The following is a 22,239-nucleotide window of genomic DNA, read 5'->3' as shown; positions in this document are numbered from 1 at the left end:
ACGGACTCAGTAGTGTCAGTAGGGTCTGTAGGGTCAGTAGTGTCAGTAGGGTCTGTAGGGTCAGTAGGGTCTGTAGGGTCTGCAGGGTCTGTAGGGTCTGTAGGGTCAGTAGTGTCAGTAGGGTCTGTAGGGTCAGTAGGGTCTGTAGGGTCTGCAGGGTCTGTAGGGTCTGTAGGGTTAGTAGGGTCAGTAGTGTCAGTTGGGTCTGTAGGGTCAGTAGTGTCAGTAGGGTCTGTAGGGTCAGTAGGGTCTGTAGGGTCTGTAGGGTCTGCAGGGTCTGTAGGGTCAGTAGGGTCTGTAGGGTCTGTAGGGTTAGTAGGGTCAGTAGTGTCAGTTGGGTCTGTAGGGTCAGTAGTGTCAGTAGGGTCTGTAGGGTCAGTAGGGTCTGTAGGGTCTGTAGGGTCTGCAGGGTCTGTAGGGTCAGTAGTGTCAGTAGTGTCAGTAGGGTCTGTAGGGTCAGTAGGGTCTGTAGGGTCTGCAGGGTCTGTAGGGTCAGTAGGGTCTGTAGGGTCTGTAGGGTTAGTAGGGTCTGCAGAATCTGTAGGGTCTGCAGGGTCTGTAGGGTCTGTAGGGTCAGTAGGGTCTGTAGGGTCTGCAGGGTCTGTAGGGTTTGTAGGGTCAGTAGGGTCTGTAGGGTCAGTAGGGTCTGTAGGGTCTGTAGGGTCTGCAGGGTCTGTAGGGTCAGTAGGGTCTGTAGGGTCTGTAGGGTTAGTAGGGTCTGCAGAATCTGTAGGGTCTGCAGGGTCTGTAGGGTCTGTAGGGTCAGTAGGGTCTGTAGGGTCTGCAGGGTATGTAGGGTTTGTAGGGTCAGTAGGGTCTGCAGGGTCTGTAGGGTCAGTAGGGTCAGAAGGGTCTGTAGGGTCTGTAGGGTCTGCAGGGTCTGTAGGGTTTGTAGGGTCAGTAGGGTCTGCAGGGTCTGTAGGGTCAGTAGGGTCAGAAGGGTCTGTAGGGTCAGTAGGGTATGCAGGGTCTGTAGGGTCAGTAGGGTCTGTAGGGTCAGTAGGGTCAGTAGGGTCTGTAGGGTCAGTAGGGTCTGCAGGGTCTGTAGAGTCAGCAGGGTCAGTAGAGTCAGTAGGGTCTGTAGGGTCAGTAGGGTCTGTAAGGTCTGTAGGGTCAGTAGGGTCTGCAGGGTCTGCAGGGTCTGTAGGGTATGTAGGGTTTGTAGGGTCAGTAGGGTCTGTAGGGTCAGTAGGGTCAGAAGGGTCTGTAGGGTCAGTAGGGTATGCAGGGTCTGTAGGGTCAGTAGGGTCTGTATGGTCTGTAGGGTCAGTAGGGTCTGTAGGGTCAGTAGGGTCTGCAGGGTCAGTAGAGTCAGTAGGGTCTGTAGGGTCAGTAGGGTCTGTAAGGTCTGTAGGGTCAGTAGGGTCAGTAGAGTCAGTAGAGTCAGTAGAGTCAGTAGGGTCAGTAGGGTCAGTAGAGTCAGTAGAGTCAGTAGAGTCAGTAGGGTCAGTAGGGTCAGTAGGGTCTGTAAAGTCAGTAGGGTCAGTAGGGTCAGTAGGGTCTGTAAGGTCTGTAGGGTCAGTAGGGTCTGTAAGGTCTGTAGGGTCAGTAGGGTCAGTAGGGTCAGTAGAGTCAGTAGTCAGTAGGGTCAGTAGGGTCAGTAGGGTCTGTAGAGTCAGTAGGGTCAGTAGGGTCAGTAGGGTCAGTAGGGTCTGCAGCTGTACTTCAGTGACTTTGTCTCTTTTTGTTTTGTCTCCATTTGCTTCTTTACAATTTTAACAGTTTCTGCACAAGAAAACGATTCTTCCCGACTCGCTTCACGTCCTCTTCCTTTTCTGTCTCCATGTCCTCATTCACACACTGTCCACTCTTACACTCAGATCCTCCACAGCGTCCAGACTTACGCACTCCTTTACACACTTCTGCTACATGTCCACACTCCTTTACACACTTCTGCTACATGTCCACACTCCTTTACACACTTCTGCTACATGTCCACACTCCTTTACACACTTCTGCTACATGTCCACACTCCTTTACACACTTCTGCTACATGTCCACACTCCTTTACACACTTCTGCTACATGTCCACACTCCTTTACACACTTCTGCTACATGTCCACACTCCTTTACACACTTCTGCTACATGTCCACACTCCTTTACACACTTCTGCTACATGTCCACACTCCTTTACACACTTCTGCTACATGTCCACACTCCTTTACACACTTCTGCTACATGTCCACACTCCTTTACACACTTCTGCTACATGTCCACACTCCTTTACACACTTCTGCTACATGTCCACAGTCCTTTATACACTTCTGCTACATGTCCACACTCCTTTACACACTTCTGCTACATGTCCACACTCCTTTACACACTTCTGTTACATGTCCACAGTCCTTTACACACTTCTGCTACATGTCCACACTCCTTTACACACTTCTGCTACATGTCCACACTCCTTTACACACTTCTGCTACATGTCCACACTCCTTTACACACTTCTGCTACATGTCCACACTCCTTTACACACTTCTGCTACATGTCCACACTCCTTTACACACTTCTGCTACATGTCCACACTCCTTTACACACTTCTGCTACATGTCCACACTCCTTTACACACTTCTGCTACATGTCCACACTCCTTTACACACTTATGCTACATGTCCACACTCATTTACACACTTATGCTACATGTCCACACTCCTTTACACACTTCTGCTACATGTCCACACTCCTTTACACACTTCTGCTACATGTCCACACTCCTTTACACACTTCTGCTACATGTCCACACTCCTTTACACACTTCTGCTACATGTCCACACTCCTTTACACACTTCTGCTACATGTCCACACTCCTTTACACACTTCTGCTACATGTCCACACTCCTTTACACACTTCTGCTACATGTCCACACTCCTTTACACACTTCTGCTACATGTCCACACTCCTTTACACACTTCTGCTACATGTCCACACTCCTTTACACACTTCTGTTACATATCCACACTCCTTTACACACTTCTGCTACATGTCCACACTCCTTTACACACTTCTGCTACATGTCCACACTCCTTTACACACTTCTGCTACATGTCCACAGTCCTTTACACACTTCTGTTACATATCCACACTCCTTTACACACTTCTGTTACATATCCACACTCCTTTACACACTTCTGCTACATGTCCACACTCCTGGCAGGAGAAGCACCTCAGGGGGGGCCTCAGGGGGCTTCAGGGGGCTTCTGGGGGCCTCAGGGGGCTTCAGGGGGCCTCAGGGGGCTTCTGGGGGCCTCAGGGGGCTTCAGGGGGCCTCAGGGGGCTTCTGGGGGCCTCAGGGGGCCTCTGGTGAAAGGTCTCACCCTGTAACAAACATTATCTTGGAATATTTTTTCTGGTAAATCTCCCTCAAAGGTTATGCACAATTATGTACTTTTTCCTGCCACAAACCGAGTCTCCGAGCGCCACGCCCGAGCACCATGCCCGAGCGCCACGCCCGAGCACCACGCCCGAGCGCCACGCCCGAGCACCACGCCCGAGCGCCACGCCCGAGCACCACGCCCGAGCGCCACGCCCGAGCACCACGCCCGAGCGCCACGCCCCAGGAACAACCAGAAAATCCTCTTCATCCTCTTCAATATCTACCTGCTCACCATTAATGACACCTTCATTCTTTGGTTCTCCTGAAAGCAGGAAACATCTAACCAAAAACAGGTTTATCTCGTTGTTTTTTAGAAACACAATCAATAACCACCATTCCACTTTCTTCAACAAACTTTTCAACACCATGTGGATCTTTAAATATGGGTTAGGGTTTGTTTGTTTGTTTGTTTGTTTGTCCACACAATGGGGAAAGGCTGTAAAGCAGATTATATTTCCCTCTCATAAAAGTCAGCATATAGCTGTAATAAGAAAAATGATCCCATGTATAGTCCGTGATAGAGCATATTTCTGTGTGTGTAGCGCCCCCTACTGCTGTCCCTCTCACATAACTCCATCATGCAAAGTGCTCTGCATCGCCCCCTGGCGGTGATGCAGAGCACGGGGGGATTTCCTGGGCGGAAGCGGCGGAGGGGGTTTCCACGGCTCCGCTCTTCCCCAGCACCGAGCACCGAGTCCGGAGAGAACCAGAGCCGGAGCCGTAGCCCGAGCCCCTGGCCGCCCGCAGCCCGCCCAGAGCAGCCCTATCCCCGCAGAGCTCCGCTGAACCCCGCGCTCTCATGAGCTCCAGCGTCGCGGGGCGTCCGTCCCCCTGAAGCCGGGACCACAGCCCGGGGAGCCGCCGCTGAGGAGCCGCCGCTGAGGAGCCGCCGGTTCATGTGAGTACCACCGGGCCCAATAGAACCGGAGCAGAACCTGGAGCAGAACCAGAACCAGATCAGAACCTGTTCACCGCAGCTAGCGTTAGCTTAGAGTCAAGAACTACAAATGCTATGCTAGTGTTAGCGCTGTGTAAAGTGTGTTGAAATGTATTTGTTCAGAGCCAGAAACTCATGGAGTTTAGTCCAGAACCGGGCCAAAGCCTCTAACCCGGGTTAGAACCTTCCACTCTAAATATCTCAACTTAACGAGCACAAGGTCCAAAACAAAACCAAAACTCCTGCTCCCGGGAAATCCCTGAGACTCCAGCTCTAAAGCAGGACTAAAGCAGGACTAAAGCAGGACTAAAGCAGGACTAAAGCAGGTCTAAAGCAGGTCTAAAGCAGCTCTAAAGCAGGACTAAAGCAGGACTAAAGCAGGACTAAAGCAGCTCTAAAGCAGCTCTAAAGCAGGACTAAAGCAGCTCTAAAGCAGCTCTAAAGCAGGACTAAAGCAGCTCTAAAGCAGGACTAAAGCAGGACTAAAGCAGCTCTAAAGCAGCTCTAAAGCAGGTCTAAAGCAGCTCTAAAGCAGCTCTAAAGCAGCTCTAAAGCAGGACTAAAGCAGGACTAAAGCAGCTCTAAAGCAGCTCTAAAGCAGCTCTAAAGCAGGACTAAAGCAGCTCTAAAGCAGGACTAAAGCAGCTCTAAAGCAGGACTAAAGCAGCTCTAAAGCAGGACTAAAGCAGGACTAAAGCAGCTCTAAAGCAGGACTAAAGCAGGACTAAAGCAGCTCTAAAGCAGGACTAAAGCAGGACTAAAGCAGCTCTAAAGCAGCTCTAAAGCAGGACTAAAGCAGGACTAAAGCAGGACTAAAGCAGCTCTAAAGCAGGACTAAAGCAGCTCTAAAGCAGGACTAAAGCAGGACTAAAGCAGGTCTAAAGCAGGTCTAAAGCAGCTCTAAAGCAGCTCTAAAGCAGCTCTAAAGCAGGACTAAAGCAGGACTAAAGCAGGTCTAAAGCAGGTCTAAAGCAGGACTAAAGCAGCTCTAAAGCAGGACTAAAGCAGCTCTAAAGCAGGACTAAAGCAGCTCTAAAGCAGCTCTAAAGCAGCTCTAAAGCAGGTCTAAAGCAGGACTAAAGCAGGTCTAAAGCAGGACTAAAGCAGGTCTAAAGCAGGTCTAAAGCAGGACTAAAGCAGGTCTAAAGCAGGACTAAAGCAGGACTAAAGCAGCACTAAAGCAGCTCTAAAGCAGGACTAAAGCAGCTCTAAAGCAGGACTAAAGCAGGTCTAAAGCAGGACTAAAGCAGCTCTAAAGCAGGACTAAAGCAGCTCTAAAGCAGGTCTAAAGCAGGACTAAAGCAGGACTAAAGCAGGACTAAAGCAGCTCTAAAGCAGGGCTAAAGCAGGACTAAAGCAGCTCTAAAGCAGCTCTAAAGCAGGACTAAAGCAGGACTAAAGCAGCTCTAAAGCAGGACTAAAGCAGGACTAAAGCAGGACTAAAGCAGCTCTAAAGCAGGACTAAAGCAGGACTAAAGCAGGACTAAAGCAGGACTAAAGCAGGACTAAAGCAGGACTAAAGCAGCTGTGAAGCAGGACTAAAGCAGGACTAAAGCAGGTCTAAAGCAGGACTAAAGCAGGACTAAAGCAGCTCTAAAGCGGGACTAAAGCAGCTCTAAAGCGGGACTAAAGCAGCTCTAAAGCGGGACTAAAGCGGGACTAAAGCGGGACTAAAGCGGGACTAAAGCAGGTCTAAAGCAGCTCTAAAGCAGGACTAAAGCAGCTGTAAAGCAGAACTAAAGCAGGACTAAAGCAGGACTAAAGCAGGACTAAAGCAGGACTAAAGCAGCTGTGAAGCAGGACTAAAGCAGGACTAAAGCAGCTCTAAAGCAGGACTAAAGCAGCTCCAAAACGGGACTAAAGCAGGACTAAAGCAGGACTAAAGCAGGACTAAAGCAGGTCTAAAGCAGGTCTAAAGCAGGTCTAAAGCAGCTCTGAAGCAGCTCTAAAGCAGGTCTAAAGCAGCTCTAAAGCGGGACTAAAGCGGGACTAAAGCAGGACTAAAGCAGGACTAAAGCAGGACTAAAGCAGGACTAAAGCAGCTCTAAAGCAGCTCTAAAGCAGGACTAAAGCAGGTCTAAAGCAGGTCTAAAGCAGGACTAAAGCAGGACTAAAGCAGGTCTAAAGCAGGACTAAAGCAGGACTAAAGCAGGACTAAAGCAGCTCTAAAGCAGGACTAAAGCAGGTCTAAAGCAGGACTAAAGCAGGACTAAAGCAGGACTAAAGCAGGACTAAAGCAGGACTAAAGCAGCTCTAAAGCAGCTCTAAAGCAGCTCTAAAGCAGGACTAAAGCAGGACTAAAGCAGGACTAAAGCAGGACTAAAGCAGGACTAAAGCAGGACTAAAGCAGCTCTAAAGCAGCTCTAAAGCAGGTCTAAAGCAGGTCTAAAGCAGCTCTAAAGCAGCTCTAAAGCAGGACTAAAGCAGGACTAAAGCAGGACTAAAGCAGCTCTAAAGCAGCTCTAAAGCAGCTCTAAAGCAGCTCTAAAGCAGCTCTAAAGCAGGACTAAAGCAGGACTAAAGCAGGACTAAAGCAGGACTAAAGCAGGACTAAAGCAGCTCTAAAGCAGGACTAAAGCAGGACTAAAGCAGCTCTAAAGCAGGACTAAAGCAGCTCTAAAGCAGGACTAAAGCAGGACTAAAGCAGGACTAAAGCAGGACTAAAGCAGGACTAAAGCAGGACTAAAGCAGGACTAAAGCAGCTATAAAGCAGGACTAAAGCAGGACTAAAGCAGCTCTAAAGCAGCTCTAAAGCAGGACTAAAGCAGGACTAAAGCAGCTCTAAAGCAGGACTAAAGCAGCTATAAAGCAGGACTAAAGCAGGACTAAAGCAGGACTAAAGCAGCTCTAAAGCAGCTGTAAAGCAGGACTAAAGCAGCTGTAAAGCAGGACTAAAGCAGCTGTAAAGCAGGACTAAAGCAGCTCTAAAGCAGGACTAAAGCAGCTCTAAAGCGGGACTAAAGCAGGACTAAAGCAGGACTAAAGCAGGACTAAAGCAGGACTAAAGCAGCTCTAAAGCAGCTCTAAAGCAGGACTAAAGCAGGACTAAAGCAGGACTAAAGCAGCTCTAAAGCGGGACTAAAGCGGGACTAAAGCGGGACTAAAGCGGGACTAAAGCGGGACTAAAGCGGCTCTAAAGCAGGACTAAAGCAGGACTAAAGCAGCTCTAAAGCAGGACTAAAGCAGGACTAAAGCAGCTCCAAAACGGGACTAAAGCGGGACTAAAGCGGGACTAAAGCAGGTCTAAAGCAGGTCTAAAGCAGGTCTAAAGCAGGTCTAAAGCAGGTCTAAAGCAGGTCTAAAGCAGGTCTAAATTAGCTCTAAAGCAGGACTAAAGCAGGTCTAAAGCAGGTCTAAAGCAGGTCTAAAGCAGCTCTAAAGCAGGACTAAAGCAGGTCTAAAGCAGGTCTAAAGCAGGTCTAAAGCAGGTCTAAATTAGCTCCAAAGCAGGTCTAAAGCAGGTCTAAAGCAGCTCTAAAGCAGGACTAAAGCAGGTCTAAAGCAGGTCTAAATTAGCTCTAAAGCAGGTCTAAAGCAGGTCTAAAGCAGCTCTAAAGCAGGACTAAAGCAGGACTAAAGCAGGTCTAAAGCAGGTCTAAAGCAGCTCTAAAGCAGGACTAAAGCAGGTCTAAAGCAGGTCTAAAGCAGGTCTAAATTAGCTCTAAAGCAGGTCTAAAGCAGGTCTAAAGCAGGTCTAAAGCAGGACTAAAGCAGCTCTAAAGCAGCTCTAAAGCAGCTCTAAAGCAGGACTAAAGCAGGACTAAAGCAGGTCTAAAGCAGGTCTAAAGCAGGACTAAAGCAGCTCTAAAGCAGGACTAAAGCAGGACTAAAGCAGGTCTAAAGCAGGTCTAAAGCAGGACTAAAGCAGGTCTAAAGCAGGACTAAAGCAGGACTAAAGCAGGACTAAAGCAGGACTAAAGCAGCTCTAAAGCAGCTGTGAAGCAGGACTAAAGCGGGACTAAAGCGGGACTAAAGCGGGACTAAAGCGGGACTAAAGCGGGACTAAAGCGGGACTAAAGCGGGACTAAAGCGGGACTAAAGCGGGTCTAAAGCGGGACTAAAGCGGGACTAAAGCGGGACTAAAGCGGGACTAAAGCGGGACTAAAGCGGGACTAAAGCAGGACTAAAGCAGGTCTAAAGCAGCTCTAAAGCAGCTCTAAAGCAGCTCTAAAGCAGGACTAAAGCAGGTCTAAAGCAGGACTAAAGCAGGACTAAAGGAGCTTTAAAGCAGGACTAAAGCAGCTCTAAAGCAGGACTAAAGCAGCTCTAAAGCAGGACTAAAGCAGCTCTAAAGCAGGACTAAAGCAGCTCTAAAGCAGGACTAAAGCAGCTCTAAAGCAGGACTAAAGCAGCTCTAAAGCAGGTCTAAGGCAGGACTAAAGCAGCTGTAAAGCAGGACTAAAGCAGCTGTAAAGCAGGACTAAAGCAGCTCTAAAGCAGGACTAAAGCAGCTCTAAAGCAGCTCTAAAGCAGCTCTAAAGCAGGACCAAAGCAGGACTAAAGCAGGACTAAAGCAGGACTAAAGCAGGACTAAAGCAGGACTAAAGCAGGACTAAAGCAGGACTAAAGCAGCTCTAAAGCAGCTCTAAAGCAGCTCTAAAGCAGGTCTAAAGCAGGACTAAAGCAGGACTAAAGCAGGTCTAAAGCAGCTTTAAAGCAGGACTAAAGCAGCTTTAAAGCAGCTCTAAAGCAGGACTAAAGCAGGACTAAAGCAGGACTAAAGCAGGACTAAAGCAGGACTAAAGCAGCTCTAAAGCAGGACTAAAGCAGCTCTAAAGCAGGACTAAAGCAGGACTAAAGGAGCTTTAAAGCAGGACTAAAGCAGCTCTAAAGCAGGACTAAAGCAGCTCTAAAGCAGGACTAAAGCAGCTCTAAAGCAGGACTAAAGCAGCTCTAAAGCAGCTCTAAAGCAGGACTAAAGCAGCTCTAAAGCAGGACTAAAGCAGCTCTAAAGCAGGACTAAAGCAGGACTAAAGCAGGACTAAAGCAGGTCTAAAGCAGGTCTAAATCAGCTTTAAATCAGGACTAAATCAGCTCTAAAGCAGGACTAAAGCGGCTCTAAAGCAGGACTAAAGCGGCTCTAAAGCAGGTCTAAAGCAGGACTAAAGCGGCTCTAAAGCAGGACTAAAGCAGGACTAAAGCAGGACTAAAGCAGGACTAAAGCAGGACTAAAGCAGAACTAAAGCAGGACTAAAGCAGGACTAAAGCAGGACTAAAGCAGGACTAAAGCAGGACTAAAGCAGCTCTAAAGCAGGACTAAAGCAGGACTAAAGCAGGACTAAAGCAGGACTAAAGCAGGACTAAAGCAGGACTAAAGCAGGACTAAAGCAGGTCTAAATCAGCTTTAAATCAGGACTAAATCAGCTCTAAAGCAGGACTAAATCGGCTCTAAAGCAGGACTAAAGCGGCTCTAAAGCAGGACTAAAGCGGCTCTAAAGCAGGTCTAAAGCAGGACTAAAGCGGCTCTAAAGCAGGACTAAAGCAGGACTAAAGCAGGACTAAAGCAGGACTAAAGCAGAACTAAAGCAGGACTAAAGCAGGACTAAAGCAGGACTAAAGCAGGACTAAAGCAGCTCTAAAGCAGGACTAAAGCAGGACTAAAGCAGAACTAAAGCAGGACTAAAGCAGGACTAAAGCAGGACTAAAGCGGGACTAAAGCAGGTCTAAAGCAGGACTAAAGCAGGTCTAAAGCAGCTCTAAAGCAGCTCTAAAGCAGCTCTAAAGCAGGACTAAAGCAGGTCTAAAGCAGGACTAAAGCAGGACTAAAGGAGCTTTAAAGCAGGACTAAAGCAGCTCTAAAGCAGGACTAAAGCAGCTCTAAAGCAGGACTAAAGCAGCTCTAAAGCAGGACTAAAGCAGCTCTAAAGCAGGACTAAAGCAGCTCTAAAGCAGGACTAAAGCAGCTCTAAAGCAGGTCTAAGGCAGGACTAAAGCAGCTGTAAAGCAGGACTAAAGCAGCTCTAAAGCAGGACTAAAGCAGCTCTAAAGCAGCTCTAAAGCAGCTCTAAAGCAGGACCAAAGCAGGACTAAAGCAGGACTAAAGCAGGACTAAAGCAGGACTAAAGCAGGACTAAAGCAGGACTAAAGCAGGACTAAAGCAGCTCTAAAGCAGCTCTAAAGCAGCTCTAAAGCAGGTCTAAAGCAGGACTAAAGCAGGACTAAAGCAGGTCTAAAGCAGCTTTAAAGCAGGACTAAAGCAGCTTTAAAGCAGCTCTAAAGCAGGACTAAAGCAGGACTAAAGCAGGACTAAAGCAGGACTAAAGCAGGACTAAAGCAGCTCTAAAGCAGGACTAAAGCAGCTCTAAAGCAGGACTAAAGCAGGACTAAAGGAGCTTTAAAGCAGGACTAAAGCAGCTCTAAAGCAGGACTAAAGCAGCTCTAAAGCAGGACTAAAGCAGCTCTAAAGCAGGACTAAAGCAGCTCTAAAGCAGCTCTAAAGCAGGACTAAAGCAGCTCTAAAGCAGGACTAAAGCAGCTCTAAAGCAGGACTAAAGCAGGACTAAAGCAGGACTAAAGCAGGTCTAAAGCAGGTCTAAATCAGCTTTAAATCAGGACTAAATCAGCTCTAAAGCAGGACTAAAGCGGCTCTAAAGCAGGACTAAAGCGGCTCTAAAGCAGGTCTAAAGCAGGACTAAAGCGGCTCTAAAGCAGGACTAAAGCAGGACTAAAGCAGGACTAAAGCAGGACTAAAGCAGGACTAAAGCAGAACTAAAGCAGGACTAAAGCAGGACTAAAGCAGGACTAAAGCAGGACTAAAGCAGGACTAAAGCAGCTCTAAAGCAGGACTAAAGCAGGACTAAAGCAGGACTAAAGCAGGACTAAAGCAGGACTAAAGCAGGACTAAAGCAGGACTAAAGCAGGTCTAAATCAGCTTTAAATCAGGACTAAATCAGCTCTAAAGCAGGACTAAATCGGCTCTAAAGCAGGACTAAATCGGCTCTAAAGCAGGACTAAAGCGGCTCTAAAGCAGGACTAAAGCGGCTCTAAAGCAGGTCTAAAGCAGGACTAAAGCGGCTCTAAAGCAGGACTAAAGCAGGACTAAAGCAGGACTAAAGCAGGACTAAAGCAGAACTAAAGCAGGACTAAAGCAGGACTAAAGCAGGACTAAAGCAGGACTAAAGCAGCTCTAAAGCAGGACTAAAGCAGGACTAAAGCAGAACTAAAGCAGGACTAAAGCAGGACTAAAGCAGGACTAAAGCAGGTCTAAATCAGCTTTAAATCAGGACTAAATCAGCTCTAAAGCAGGACTAAATCGGCTCTAAAGCAGGACTAAAGCGGCTCTAAAGCAGGTCTAAAGCAGGTCTAAAGCAGGACTAAAGCGGCTCTAAAGCAGGACTAAAGCGGCTCTAAAGCAGGACTAAAGCGGCTCTAAAGCAGGACTAAAGCGGCTCTAAAGCAGGACTAAAGCGGCTCTAAAGCAGGACTAAAGCGGCTCTAAAGCAGGTCTAAAGCGGCTCTAAAGCAGGACTAAAGCAGGACTAAAGTAGGACTAAAGCAGGACTAAAGTAGGACTAAAGCAGGACTAAAGTAGGACTAAAGGAGGTCTAAAGCAGGACTAAAGCAGCTCTAAAGCAGGACTAAAGCAGGACTAAAGCAGCTCTAAAGCAGGACTAAAGCAGGTCTAAAACAGCTCTAAAGCAGGTCTAAAGCAGGACTAAAGCAGGTCTAAAGGAGGTCTAAAGCAGGACTAAAGCAGGTCTAAAGCAGGACTAAAGCAGGTCTAAAACAGCTCTAAAGCAGGACTAAAGCAGCTCTAAAGCAGGACTAAAGCAGGTCTAAAGCAGGACTAAAGCAGGACTAAAGCAGGACTAAAGCAGGACTAAAGCAGCTCTAAAGCAGGACTAAAGCAGGACTAAAGCAGGACTAAAGCAGGACTAAAGCAGCTCTAAAGCAGGACTAAAGCAGCTCTAAAGCAGGACTAAAGCAGCTCTAAAGCAGGACTAAAGCAGGACTAAAGCAGCTCTAAAGCAGGACTAAAGCAGGACTAAAGCAGCTCTAAAGCAGGTCTAAAGCAGGTCTAAAGCAGGACTAAAGCAGGACTAAAGCAGGTCTAAAGCAGGTCTAAAGCAGGTCTAAAGCAGGTCTAAAGCAGGACTAAAGCAGGTCTAAAGCAGGTCTAAAGCAGGACTAAAGCAGGACTAAAGCAGGTCTAAAGCAGGACTAAAGCAGGACTAAAGCAGGACTAAAGCAGCTCTAAAGCAGGACTAAAGCAGCTCTAAAGCAGGACTAAAGCAGCTCTAAAAAAAGACTAAAGCAGGACTAAAGCAGGACTAAAGCAGGACTAAAGCAGGACTAAAGCAGCTCTAAAGCAGGACTAAAGCAGGTCTAAAGCAGGTCTAAAGCAGGACTAAAGCAGGACTAAAGCAGGACTAAAGCAGGACTAAAGCAGCTCTAAAGCAGGACTAAAGCAGGACTAAAGCAGGACTAAAGCAGGACTAAAGCAGGACTAAAGCAGGACTAAAGCAGCTCTAAAGCAGCTCTAAAGCAGGACTAAAGCAGCTCTAAAGCAGCTCTAAAGCAGCTCTAAAGCAGGACTAAAGCAGGACTAAAGCAGGACTAAAGCAGGACTAAAGCAGGACTAAAGCAGGTCTAAAGCAGCTCTAAAGCAGGACTAAAGCAGGACTAAAGCAGGACTAAAGCAGGACTAAAGTAGGACTAAAGCAGGACTAAAGCAGCTCTAAAGGAGGTCTAAAGGAGGTCTAAAGGAGGTCTAAAGCAGGACTAAAGCAGCTCTAAAGCAGGACTAAAGCAGGACTAAAGCAGCTCTAAAGCAGGACTAAAGCAGGTCTAAAACAGCTCTAAAGGAGGTCTAAAGCAGGACTAAAGCAGGTCTAAAGCAGGACTAAAGCAGGTCTAAAACAGCTCTAAAGCAGGTCTAAAACAGCTCTAAAGCAGGACTAAAGCAGCTCTAAAGCAGGACTAAAGCAGGACTAAAGCAGAACTAAAGCAGGACTAAAGCAGGACTAAAGCAGCTCTAAAGCAGCTCTAAAGCAGGACTAAAGCAGGACTAAAGCAGCTCTAAAGCAGGACTAAAGCAGCTCTAAAGCAGGACTAAAGCAGCTCTAAAGCAGGACTAAAGCAGCTCTAAAGCAGGACTAAAGCAGCTCTAAAGCAGGACTAAAGCAGCTCTAAAGCAGGACTAAAGCAGCTCTAAAGCAGGACTAAAGCAGCTCTAAAAAAAGACTAAAGCAGGTCTAAAGCAGCTCTAAAGCAGGACTAAAGCAGGACTAAAGCAGGTCTAAAGCAGGACTAAAGCAGGACTAAAGCAGGTCTAAAGCAGGTCTAAAGCAGGACTAAAGCAGGACTAAAGCAGGACTAAAGCAGGACTAAAGCAGCTCTAAAGCAGCTCTAAAGCAGCTCTAAAGCAGGACTAAAGTAGGTCTAAAGCAGGGCTAAAGTAGGTCTAAAGCAGCTCTAAAGCGGGACTAAAGCAGGTCTAAAGCGGGACTAAAGCAGGACTAAAGCAGGACTAAAGCAGGTCTAAAGCAGCTCTAAAGCAGGACTAAATTGGCTCTAAAGCAGGACTAAAGCAGGACTAAAGCAGGACTAAAGCAGGTCTAAAGCAGGTCTAAAGCAGGTCTAAAGCAGGACTAAAGCGGGACTAAAGCAGCTCCAAAGCAGGACTAAAGCAGGACTAAAGCAGGACTAAAGCAGGACTAAAGCAGGACTAAAGCAGGACTAAAGCAGGACTAAAGCAGCTCTAAAGCAGGTCTAAAGCAGGTCTAAATTAGCTCTAAAGCAGGTCTAAAGCAGCTCTAAAGCAGGACTAAAGCAGGACTAAAGCAGCTCTAAAGCAGGACTAAAGCAGGTCTAAAGAAGGTCTAAAGCAGGACTAAAGCAGCTCTAAAGCAGGACTAAAGCAGGACTAAAGCAGCTCTAAAGCAGGACTAAAGCAGGACTAAAGCAGCTCTAAAGCAGCTCTAAAGCAGGACTAAAGCAGGACTAAAGCAGCTGTGAAGCAGGACTAAAGCAGGACTAAAGCAGGACTAAAGCAGCTGTGAAGCAGGACTAAAGCAGGACTAAAGCAGGACTAAAGCAGGTCTAAAGCAGGACTAAAGCAGGTCTAAAGCAGTACTAAAGCAGGACTAAAGCAGGACTAAAGCAGCTGTGAAGCAGGACTAAAGCAGCTGTGAAGCAGGACTAAAGCAGGACTAAAGCAGGACTAAAGCAGGACTAAAGCAGCTCTAAAGCAGGACTAAAGCAGGACTAAAGCAGGACTAAAGCAGGTCTAAAGCAGGACTAAAGCAGGACTAAAGCAGCTCTAAAGCAGGACTAAAGCAGGTCTAAAGCAGGACTAAAGCAGGACTAAAGCAGGACTAAAGCAGCTCTAAAGCAGCTCTAAAGCAGGACTAAAGCAGGACTAAAGCAGCTCTAAAGCAGGACTAAAGCAGGACTAAAGCAGGACTAAAGCAGGACTAAAGCAGGACTAAAGCAGCTGTGAAGCAGGACTAAAGCATTACTAAAGCAGGACTAAAGCAGGACTAAAGCAGGACTAAAGCAGGACTAAAGCAGCTCTAAAGCGGGACTAAAGCGGCTCTAAAGCGGGACTAAAGCGGGACTAAAGCGGGACTAAAGCGGGACTAAAGCAGCTCTAAAGCAGGACTAAAGCAGCTCTAAAGCAGGACTAAAGCAGCTCTAAAGCAGGACTAAAGCAGCTCTAAAAAAAGACTAAAGCAGGTCTAAAGCAGCTCTAAAGCAGGACTAAAGCAGGACTAAAGCAGGTCTAAAGCAGGACTAAAGCAGGACTAAAGCAGCTCTAAAGCAGCTCTAAAGCAGGACTAAAGCAGGACTAAAGCAGGTCTAAAGCAGGACTAAAGCAGGTCTAAAGCAGCTCTAAAGCAGGACTAAAGCAGGACTAAAGCAGGTCTAAAGCAGGTCTAAAGCAGGTCTAAAGCAGGACTAAAGCAGGACTAAAGCAGGACTAAAGCAGGACTAAAGCAGCTCTAAAGCAGCTCTAAAGCAGGACTAAAGTAGGTCTAAAGCAGGGCTAAAGCAGGACTAAAGCAGCTCTAAAGCGGGACTAAAGCAGGTCTAAAGCAGGACTAAAGCAGGACTAAAGCAGGACTAAAGCAGGACTAAAGCAGGACTAAAGCAGGACTAAAGCAGGTCCAAAGCAGCTCTAAAGCAGGACTAAATTAGCTCTAAAGCAGGACTAAAGCAGGACTAAAGCAGGACTAAAGCAGGACTAAAGCAGGACTAAAGCAGGTCTAAAGCAGCTCTAAAGCAGCTCTAAAGCAGCTCTAAAGCAGCTCTAAAGCAGGACTAAATTAGCTCTAAAGCAGGACTAAAGCAGGACTAAAGCGGGACTAAAGCGGGACTAAAGCAGCTCCAAAGTGGGACTAAAGCAGCTCCAAAGCGGGACTAAAGCAGCTCCAAAGCGGGACTAAAGCAGCTCCAAAGCGGGACTAAAGCAGGACTAAAGCAGGACTAAAGCAGGACTAAAGCAGGACTAAAGCAGCTCTAAAGCAGGTCTAAAGCAGGTCTAAATTAGCTCTAAAGCAGGACTAAAGCAGGTCTAAATTAGCTCTAAAGCAGGTCTAAAGCAGCTCTAAAGCAGGACTAAAGCAGCTCTAAAGCAGCTCTAAAGCAGGACTAAAGCAGCTCTAAAGCAGGACTAAAGCAGGTCTAAAGAAGGTCTAAAGCAGGACTAAAGCAGCTCTAAAGCAGGACTAAAGCAGGACTAAAGCAGCTCTAAAGCAGCTCTAAAGCAGGACTAAAGCAGGACTAAAGCAGCTGTGAAGCAGGACTAAAGCAGGACTAAAGCAGGACTAAAGCAGCTGTGAAGCAGGACTAAAGCAGCTGTGAAGCAGGACTAAAGCAGGACTAAAGCAGGTCTAAAGCAGGACTAAAGCAGGTCTAAAGCAGGACTAAAGCAGGACTAAAGCAGGACTAAAGCAGCTGTGAAGCAGGACTAAAGCAGGACTAAAGCAGGACTAAAGCAGCTGTGAAGCAGGACTAAAGCAGGACTAAAGCAGGTCTAAAGCAGGTCTAAAGCAGGACTAAAGCAGGACTAAAGCAGCTCTAAAGCAGGACTAAAGCAGGTCTAAAGCAGGACTAAAGCAGGACTAAAGCAGGACTAAAGCAGGACTAAAGCAGGACTAAAGCAGCTGTGAAGCAGGACTAAAGCATTACTAAAGCAGGACTAAAGCAGGACTAAAGCAGGACTAAAGCAGGACTAAAGCAGGTCTAAAGCGGCTCTAAAGCGGGACTAAAGCGGCTCTAAAGCGGGACTAAAGCGGGACTAAAGCGGGACTAAAGCAGGACTAAAGCAGCTCTAAAGCAGGACTAAAGCAGCTCTAAAGCAGGACTAAAGCAGCTCTAAAGCAGGACTAAAGCAGCTCTAAAAAAAGACTAAAGCAGGTCTAAAGCAGCTCTAAAGCAGGACTAAAGCAGGACTAAAGCAGGTCTAAAGCAGGACTAAAGCAGGACTAAAGCAGCTCTAAAGCAGCTCTAAAGCAGGACTAAAGCAGGACTAAAGCAGGTCTAAAGCAGGACTAAAGCAGGTCTAAAGCAGCTCTAAAGCAGGACTAAAGCAGGACTAAAGCAGGTCTAAAGCAGGTCTAAAGCAGGTCTAAAGCAGGACTAAAGCAGGACTAAAGCAGGACTAAAGCAGGACTAAAGCAGCTCTAAAGCAGCTCTAAAGCAGGACTAAAGTAGGTCTAAAGCAGGGCTAAAGCAGGACTAAAGCAGCTCTAAAGCAGCTCTAAAGCGGGACTAAAGCAGGTCTAAAGCAGGACTAAAGCAGGTCTAAAGCAGGACTAAAGCAGGACTAAAGCAGGACTAAAGCAGGTCCAAAGCAGCTCTAAAGCAGGACTAAATTAGCTCTAAAGCAGGACTAAAGCAGGACTAAAGCAGGACTAAAGCAGGACTAAAGCAGGACTAAAGCAGGTCTAAAGCAGCTCTAAAGCAGCTCTAAAGCAGCTCTAAAGCAGCTCTAAAGCAGGACTAAATTAGCTCTAAAGCAGGACTAAAGCAGGTCTAAAGCAGGTCTAAAGCACCTCTAAAGCAGGACTAAAGCAGCTCTAAAGCAGGACTAAAGCAGCTCTAAAGCAGGACTAAAGAAGGTCTAAAGAAGGTCTAAAGCAGGACTAAAGCAGCTCTAAAGCAGGACTAAAGCAGCTCTAAAGCAGCTCTAAAGCAGCTCTAAAGCAGGACTAAAGCAGGACTAATGCAGGTCTAAAGCAGGTCTAAAGCAGGACTAAAGCAGGACTAAAGCAGCTGTGAAGCAGGACTAAAGCAGGACTAAAGCAGGACTAAAGCAGGACTAAAGCAGGTCTAAAGCAGGACTAAAGCAGGACTAAAGCAGCTCTAAAGCAGGACTAAAGCAGGACTAAAGCAGGACTAAAGCAGGACTAAAGCAGCTCTAAAGCAGGACTAAAGCAGGACTAAAGCAGCTCTAAAGCAGGACTAAAGCAGCTCTAAAGCAGGACTAAAGCAGGACTAAAGCAGGACTAAAGCAGCTCTAAAGCAGGACTAAAGCAGCTCTAAAGCAGCTCTAAAGCAGGACTAAAGCAGGACTAAAGCAGGACTAAAGCAGGACTAAAGCAGGACTAAAGCAGGACTAAAGCAGGACTAAAGCAGGTCTAAAGCAGGTCTAAAGCAGGACTAAAGCAGCTCTAAAGCAGGACTAAAGCAGGACTAAAGCAGGACTAAAGCAGGACTAAAGCAGCTCTAAAGCAGGACTAAAGCAGCTCTAAAGCAGCTCTAAAGCAGGACTAAAGCAGGACTAAAGCAGGACTAAAGCAGGACTAAAGCAGCTGTGAAGCAGGACTAAAGCAGGACTAAAGCAGCTCTAAAGCAGGACTAAAGCAGGACTAAAGCAGCTCCAAAACGGGACTAAAGCAGGACTAAAGCAGGACTAAAGCAGGACTAAAGCAGGACTAAAGCAGCTCTAAAGCAGCTCTAAAGCAGGACTAAAGCAGGACTAAAGCGGGTCCAAAGCGGGTCCAAAGCGGGTCTAAAGCGGGTCTAAAGCGGGACTAAAGCGGGACTAAAGCGGGACTAAAGCGGGACTAAAGCGGGACTAAAGCAGGACTAAAGCGGGACTAAAGCGGCTCTAAAGCGGGACTAAAGCGGCTCTAAAGCAGGACTAAAGCAACTCTAAATTAGGACTAACGCAGGACTAAAGCAGCTCTAAAGCAGGACTAAAGCAGCTCTAAAGCAGCTGTAAAGCAGCTGTAAAGCAGAACTAAAGCAGGACTAAAGCAGGACTAAAGCAGGACTAAAGCAGGACTAAAGCAGCTGTGAAGCAGGACTAAAGCAGGACTAAAGCAGCTCTAAAGCGGGACTAAAGCAGGACTAAAGCAGGACTAAAGCAGGACTAAAGCAGGACTAAAGCAGGACTAATGCAGGTCTAAAGCAGCTCTAAAGCAGCTCTAAAGCAGGTCTAAATTAGCTATAAAGCAGGACTAAAGCAGGACTAAAGCAGCTCTAAAGCAGCTCTAAAGCAGGACTAAAGCAGCTGTAAAGCAGGACTAAAGCAGCTCTAAAGCAGGACTAAAGCAGCTCTAAAGCAGGACTAAAGCAGGACTAAAGCAGGACTAAAGCAGCTCTAAAGCAGCTCTAAAGCAGGACTAAAGCAGGACTAAAGCAGGACTAAAGCGGGTCTAAAGCGGGTCTAAAGCGGGACTAAAGCGGGACTAAAGCGGGACTAAAGCGGGACTAAAGCGGGACTAAAGCGGGTCTAAAGCAGGTCTAAAGCAGGTCTAAAGCAGGTCTAAAGCAGGACTAAAGCAGCTCTAAAGCAGGACTAAAGCAGGACTAAAGCAGGTCTAAAGCAGGTCTAAAGCAGGACTAAAGCAGGTCTAAAGCAGGTCTAAAGCAGGACTAAAGCAGGACTAAAGCAGGACTAAAGCAGGACTAAAGCAGGACTAAAGCAGGACTAAAGCAGGTCTAAAGCGGGACTAAAGCAGCTGTGAAGCGGGACTAACGCGGGACTAAAGCGGGACTGAAGCGGGACTAAAGCGGGACTAAAGCGGGACTAAAGCGGGACTAAAGCGGGACTAAAGCGGGACTAAAGCGGGACTAAAGCAGCTCTAAAGCAGGACTAAAGCAGGACTAAAGCAGGACTAAAGCAGGTCTAAAGCAGCTCTAAAGCAGGACTAAAGCAGGACTAAAGCAGCTCTAAAGCAGGACTAAAGCAGGTCTAAAGCAGGACTAAAGCAGGACTAAAGCAGCTCTAAAGCAGCTCTAAAGCAGCTCTAAAGCAGGTCTAAAGCAGGACTAAAGCAGGTCTAAAGCAGGACTAAAGCAGGACTAAAGCAGCTCTAAAGCAGGACTAAAGCAGCTCTAAAGCAGGACTAAAGCAGGACTAAAGCAGCTCTAAAGCGGGACTAAAGCGGGACTAAAGCGGGACTAAAGCGGGACTAAAGCGGGACTAAAGCGGGACTAAAGCAGGACTAAAGCAGCTCTAAAGCAGGACTAGAGCAGGTCTAAAGCAGGACTAAAGCAGGTCTAAAGCAGCTCTAAAGCAGGACTAAAGCAGCTCCAAAGCAGGACTAAAGCAGCTGTAAAGCAGAACTAAAGCAGGACTAAAGCAGGACTAAAGCAGCTCTAAAGCAGCTCTAAAGCAGGACTAAAGCAGGACTAAAGCAGGACTAAAGCAGCTCTAAAGCAGGACTAAAGCAGGACTAAAGCAGGACTAAAGCAGGACTAAAGCAGGTCTAAAGCAGCTCTAAAGCAGGTCTAAAGCAGGTCTAAATTAGCTCTAAAGCAGGACTAAAGCAGGACTAAAGCAGCTGTGAAGCAGGACTAAAGCAGCTCTAAAGCAGCTCTGAAGCAGGTCTAAAGCAGGACTAAAGCAGCTGTAAAGCAGGACTAAAGCAGGACTAAAGCAGGACTAAAGCAGCTCTAAAGCAGGACTAAAGCAGGACTAAAGCAGGACTAAAGCAGGACTAAAGTAGCCTTTAAAGCAGGACTAAAGTAGGACTAAAGCAGGACTAAAGCAGGACTAAAGCAGGACTAAAGCAGGACTAAAGCAGGACAAAAGCAGGTCTAAAGCAGGTCTAAAGCAGGTCTAAAGCAGGTCTAAAGCAGGTCTAAAGTAGGTCTAAAGTAGGTCAAAATTAGGTCAAAATTAGGTCTAAAGTAGGTCTAAAGCAGGTCTAAAGCAGGTCTAAAGCAGGACTAAAGCAGGTCTAAAGTAGGTCTAAAGCGGCTCTAAAGCAGGTCTGAAGCAGGACTAAAGCAAGCAGGACTAAAGCAGGACTAAAGCAGGACTAAAGCAGGACTAAAGCAGGACTAAAGCGGCTCTAAAGCAGCTCTAAAGCAGGACTAAAGCAGGTCTAAAGCAGGTCTAAAGCAGGTCTAAAGCAGGACTAAAGCAGCTCTAAAGCAGGACTAAAGCAGGACTAAAGCAGCTCTAAAGCAGGACTAAAGCAGGACTAAAGCAGGACTAAAGCAGGTCTAAAGCTGGACTAAAGCAGCTGTAAAGCAGGACTAAAGCAGCTGTAAAGCAGGACTAAAGCAGCTCTAAAGCAGGACTAAAGCAGGACTAAAGCAGGACTAAAGCAGGACTAAAGCAGGACTAAAGCCGGACTAAAGCCGGACTAAAGCAGCTCTAAAGCAGGACTAAAGCAGGACTAAAGCAGGACTAAAGCAGGTCTAAAGCAGGTCTAAAGCAGGTCTAAAGCAGGACTAAAGCAGGACTAAAGCAGCTCTAAAGCAGGACTAAAGCAGGACTAAAGCAGGTCTAAAGCAGGTCTAAAGCAGGTCTAAAGCAGGACTGAAGCAGGACTGAAGCAGGTCTAAAGCAGGTCTGAAGCAGGTCTGAAGCGGCTCTAAAGCAGGACTAAAGCAGCTCTAAAGCAGCTCTAAAGCAGCTCTAAAGCAGGACTAAAGCAGGTCTAAAGCAGGACTAAAGCAGGACTAAAGCAGGTCTAAAGCAGGACTAAAGCAGGACTAAAGCAGGACTAAAGCAGGACTAAAGCAGGACTAAAGCAGCTCTAAAGCAGGTCTAAAGCAGGACTAAAGCAGGACTAAAGCAGGACTAAAGCAGGACTAAAGCAGGACTAAAGCAGGACTAAAGCAGGACTAAAGCAGCTCTAAAGCAGCTCTAAAGCAGCTCTAAAGCAGGACTAAAGCAGGACTAAAGCAGGACTAAAGCAGGACTAAAGCAGGACTAAAGCAGGACTAAAGCAGGACTAAAGCAGCTCTAAAGCAGGACTAAAGCAGCTTTAAAGCAGGACTAAAGCAGGACTAAAGCAGCTCTAAAGCAGGACTAAAGCAGCACTAAAGCAGGACTAAAGCAGGACTAAAGCAGGACTAAAGCAGGACTAAAGCAGGACTAAAGCAGGTCTAAATCAGCTTTAAATCAGGACTAAAGCGGCTTTAAATCAGGACTAAAGCGGCTCTAAAGCAGGACTAAAGCGGCTCTAAAGCAGGACTAAAGCGGCTCTAAAGCAGGACTAAAGCGGCTCTAAAGCAGGTCTAAAGCGGCTCTAAAGCAGGTCTAAAGCAGGACTAAAGCGGCTCTAAAGCATTTCTAAAGCAGGACTAAAGCAGGACTAAAGCAGGACTAAAGCAGCTCTAAAGCAGGACTAAAGCGGCTCTAAAGCAGGACTAAAGCGGCTCTAAAGCAGGACTAAAGCAGGACTAAAGCAGGACTAAAGCAGGACTAAAGCAGGACTAAAGCAGGACTAAAGCAGGACTAAAGCAGCTCTAAAGCAGGACTAAAGCAGCTCTAAAGCAGGACTAAAGCAGCTCTAAAGCAGGACTAAAGCAGCTCTAAAGCAGGACTAAAGCAGCTCTAAAGCAGGACTAAAGCAGGACTAAAGCAGGACTAAAGCAGGACTAAAGCAGGACTAAAAAAAGACTAAAGCAGCTCTAAAGCAGGACTAAAGCAGGTCTAAAGCAGGTCTAAAGCAGGTCTAAAGCAGGACTAAAGCAGGTCTAAAGCAGGTCTAAAGCAGGTCTAAAGCAGGTCT

General features: G+C 47.0%; 1 protein-coding gene across 1 annotated transcript in view; it reads left to right on the top strand.

The window, feature by feature from the left end:
• Positions 1–3,969: 3,969 nt before the first annotated feature.
• LOC140363676 (TNF receptor-associated factor 3-like) overlaps positions 3,970–22,239 on the top strand; it is a gene marked incomplete at its 3' end in the record, with an annotated part of 35,746 nt that continues 17,476 nt past the window's right edge. The window contains exon 1 of the mRNA XM_072450283.1: positions 3,970–4,276. The remainder of the gene's footprint in view (positions 4,277–22,239) is intronic.

Source organism: Eucyclogobius newberryi, unplaced genomic scaffold, assembly GCF_026437365.1.
Source record: "Eucyclogobius newberryi isolate DKJ021-1_F unplaced genomic scaffold, fEucNew1.0.hap1 SCAF_172, whole genome shotgun sequence".
Lineage (NCBI taxonomy): Eukaryota > Metazoa > Chordata > Actinopteri > Gobiiformes > Gobiidae > Eucyclogobius > Eucyclogobius newberryi.
Note: the sequence above shows the minus strand (reverse complement) of the source record. Positions and strands in the feature narration are given on the sequence as shown.